Raw genomic sequence first — 4,110 nt, 5'->3', positions numbered from 1 at the left:
GTATGCGCATCAGAGAGCGGTGTATGCGCATCAGAGAGTGGTGTATGTGCATCAGAGAGCGGTGTATGTGCGTCAAAGAGCGGTGTATGCGCACGAGCTTTCAATCTGCTCTCTTCTTCTGATCTTAAACATTAAAACAGCCCAGGATCCCACGCCTAGGTACATCATCTCTATGCACACAAAGACATGCCCAAAGGCCAGCTTGATCTAAACATTCCCTCTCTAAGACTCTTCCTGGGTGACTAGATTTTGTCAGCTGACAAAATGATAACTTTGTTGCTCATATGGCAGTCTCTCCATATTTTGACCCCTATTAGTGATGAGGAGAGGTGTCCCCTAATCCCAGTCAACAAATTTAGCTGCAGACCTCCATTTTTGAATCTAGTTTAGATCATTTTTAGCAGCAACTGAAACAGGCTATGTTTCCCAAGTCACTCACTCTGAAATGGAGATTTCCGTACATACTATTCATTGCACAGTACTTTTGGGAAGGAAGAAAGCAGGGTGAGGCAGAGGAACCTGTACATCTGTGTGGTTGCAACAGAGGCCTCCGCCAGCCTGTAGGGGCATTCTGGAGCTAGACCAGCTCTTCAAGATCATCTTAGGTTGATGCAAGCAGCCAGGACCTATGTACCCTGACACGTAATAGTCATCAAATGCAACTGCCTTGACAGGGAACTCAGCTGTGAGCTCTCTGCGGAGTCCTGCCCTGCATGGTGGGAAGTGAGTTTCTCAGGCGTGGTGTCTGGAGGCTGACTTAATGCTGTTAGGTGGGTGCTTTCATGGGTTTAGTTCTTCTTTCTATACTGAGGCTTGGTTTTTATGTTTTTTTTTTTCCCTTCATTTTCTAATTATTAACAATTTTAGTACCTACCTCAGTCCAGCTTTTAATTGTAGAATTGCTTGTTGTTGTTGTTGTTTTTAGTCTTTTTGTTTTGCTTTATATATTCTTGCTATATTTCTCGTGTAAAATTGTATTGTCTTTTTGAAGCATTTCTTTTATTTTTACAAACTGTTTCTCTTTTCTTTTAATTTACTTTTATAAATCTTATCAGCACCTCCATCTTTGAAATTACATTAGTTTTTCTTTGACTAGTGTCTACATTGTGTTTCTCTTTAATGGTTAAAGAATTTTGGGTTTTAATATGTAAGACTTGTTTTATTAACTTGGAATTTAAAAAAATGTCACATTATTTCCTTGTTCCTGGACCTTTTAGTTCACTGTGTTTTACACTATTGCTGATCTAGTTCACTTAAATTCGCGCCTGCATTTCTTTTATGTTGTTTCCACTGTTTTCTGTTCCTTTCTGTTCCGTATGCTTGTGAACATTTTTGTGTGCCCCTCCCCCTTTATACCTTGCTGGATGTGTATCTGTTCTTACTCTGTTAGTAGACACCTAGAGATTTTAATATATTTTTACACATTTAGAGTCCATGTTAAATTTGGACTTTTCATTATTCTGTAGGCACTAACCTTGTATAATTATTTTCTCCCCCATTTTCTATCCTCTAAAGCCTCCTATATATTGTTCCTCCTGCTTTCTTTAATTTTTGTTATATTTGGGGTATGTGTGTGTGTACGTGTATTCCTAAATTTGTAAGTACTACTCTCTTTCAGTTTCTTTTAGTCCATATAATGTGTTTTGTATGCATCTTTTCAGGTTGGACTGATATCGGATAACTGGATAACCGGTTGGTGTGCACCTCCCTGGGGAACAACATTGGTTCCTTTCCCAGCATTCCTTAGTTGCCCGTAGTTCTTTGTCAAGGACCGAGGCCTTGTGAGTGTTCCCTCTTGAAATTCATCTAGTTTACACAAGGTTTTAATCTGTAGTTAAAGTTTATTATTATAAAATCTAGTTCATTTGTGGAACTATTCCTTTCCCCCTTGTATCATTTCTTGGCCAAGCTTTTTGTTTGTTTGTTTGTTTGTTTGGTCAGTTGGTTTTGTACACCAGACATTGTAGTTGGAGTCATGCAGAAGCTCTTGACATTATCTCCACTTTTACACAAGAGTCAGATGTTTGTTCTGGTGGAGCTATCAGCTTTCACTTTGATCAGGAGTGTTGGTCTGTCTCTGGGGCCTTCAGTATTTACCCGGACCTTCTTACATTGTCACCAAACTATATTCCAGTTCTAGCTTCCATACCATGAGCCCGTGACAATTTCTGGTTCAGTTCTTAGCAGTTGTGTTCTCTCTGGTTTACTGAATTGCTTCAGAGAGCAGGCTTGGCCATGCTTTTTCTCTGGAGAAGAGAAAATTTTGTTATTCACTTCGGGTGGTTGAGATCCAGAGAATTTTGGGTAGCAAGAAGTTCTTGTACCATTCAAGGCATTCAGTACCATTCTTAATTCCATTATTGGTGTATTTCTTAGAGTTATATTTCTGTATGTTGGGCAGGGGGAGGGAGAGGATAACAGAATCATGAAGGATCTCCCAGAAGTTTTTATTCCGTAGTTCATACCTAAATTCCTAGATGATCACAAAATGCTTTAGCTTTGCTTTTAGTGTAGATTGAATATATTTGTATTCCATTCTTGCAGACTTGCTTTTATTAATTTCAGTTGAAATCTAGGGGTATAGAGTGGAGCTATAGTTTAGCTTGTTACTGACCCTTTAACTGTCACCAGTGACTGCTTTGCCAAGATAGAATTGAGCAGTGGCAGAGACACCATGTGCTGCCCATAAGCTTCCAATGTCTACGACATGGCTCTTTTTAGGAAAACTTCACTTCTCTCTGTTTTGGCTCACCAAAATACAGCGACTTAGTAATTTCTTTATAGGATTCATTAATAAAACTCCCTCCTTTTTGCCTTCATGACTTAAAACATGGCTCATTTGCACTCCTCTCCTTTTCTCTCTGGAAGCTGATCCTGGTGACAGTCTAATAGGCCACGTGACACAGAGACACACTCTGGAGATTTAAGTGTAGATAAAGAGTGCAGAGAAGAGGTGTACCATGTCACACAGTGCTGTGTAAGAGAGATGCTGGGTCCGATCAAATTCTTAACACTGCAGAGCATGTCGAGGCTGGTGTGCGATATAAACTGAATGAGTCCTATTGGGGAGCCCTTTGTTCAGCAAATGCCTTTAATACAAGTGTGTGGCAGTAGAGCCCCGTGGGTTGGATTTAGCACCAAGCTAAGGTTTCATGTCTGAGGACGGTTTATTATGATCATTCATCTTAGGGCATCCAGTCTGCTGACTCTTTTTGGCTATGCCTAAAAAGTCAGAGGTACTTTGCCATGTCTGTTTCCAAACCAGAAATAACTCAGACGTAGACTCAGCCTCACCAGAGCTCCACATTAGTTCCACTGGCTTAGGATTTGAATGCTCACAGGCATCAATCATCATATTAAAGTTTTAATGCTGTTGTAGGTGTTGTCGGGAACCTGGAAAAAAAAATCAGTGTGACCCAGTCTTTTTGTTCAGGAGGAGTGCTGGCGAGGTCTGGTTTGGCACTCTCCTCACTTTCAGCAGGCCTTTGTCAATCACCGAGGAACTTGCCTGAGATCTAGTGTGGAAACTCATTACTGCCGAAGGTGTTATTTTTGGGTTGGAAGCAGATGACGGTAGCACCTGTGCAATGCTGTGTGCAGAGTCTCAGGTAGGTGGGGTCCAGCTTCCAGCCTCTCCTTCTTGTTCCATTGCCCTGATGCCCGAAGCCACAACAATGGCCAAGCTCACAGGGCTCTTTCTGGAATCCCTGTAGACAAGGACAGGACCATCCAAGTAAACAGAACTTTGTTGGGAAAAGGCTTTCTTGACACTTCTTTTTTTGAAGCTGGATTTGACATCTGAATTACATATGCCTTTAGAGTAAAGTCGAATCTTTAGTAAGTTGTCCTGAATTCTCACATGGTATTCATAGCTATTCCTCTCGTTTGTTGGTAATTTCTAAAGTCTTTGTGATTGGAATGTATCAGTAGAAATTATAAGAGGCTGAGAGAGATGATGACCAAATGCCTTTTAGCTTTTCAAATACTGTGTTTCACTTGTCAAGTCTCATCCTCACGGGCGTGTTGGTCTCTCAGGCTTGTTTCTCAAAACTGTCTTCTATGTGCACCTTTCAGCAGCACTGAAGGTTTTTGTTGGATTTTGCTTTTTTT

At 40.8% G+C, this 4,110-nt stretch overlaps 1 protein-coding gene across 4 annotated transcripts in view; it reads left to right on the top strand.

Annotated features, from left to right (window-relative positions):
• The window catches only part of Nek7 (NIMA related kinase 7), a 135,991-nt gene that overhangs the window by 37,973 nt on the left and 93,908 nt on the right, over positions 1–4,110 (top strand). Inside the window, exon 1 of one of the 4 annotated variants that reach the window (XM_031384092.1) lies at positions 1,662–1,692. The exons of 2 other annotated variants lie outside the window; for them this stretch is intronic. The gene's annotated coding sequence lies outside the window, so the exon portion shown is untranslated. Of the gene's footprint in view, positions 1–1,661; positions 1,693–1,762; positions 1,782–4,110 lie in introns of those variants that run through there. One more of the 4 variants, XM_031384091.1, reaches the window with a different exon arrangement.

This window comes from Mastomys coucha, unplaced genomic scaffold (genome assembly GCF_008632895.1).
Source record: "Mastomys coucha isolate ucsf_1 unplaced genomic scaffold, UCSF_Mcou_1 pScaffold1, whole genome shotgun sequence".
Taxonomy (NCBI): domain Eukaryota; kingdom Metazoa; phylum Chordata; class Mammalia; order Rodentia; family Muridae; genus Mastomys; species Mastomys coucha.
This window is presented reverse-complemented; position numbering and strand designations above follow the sequence as displayed.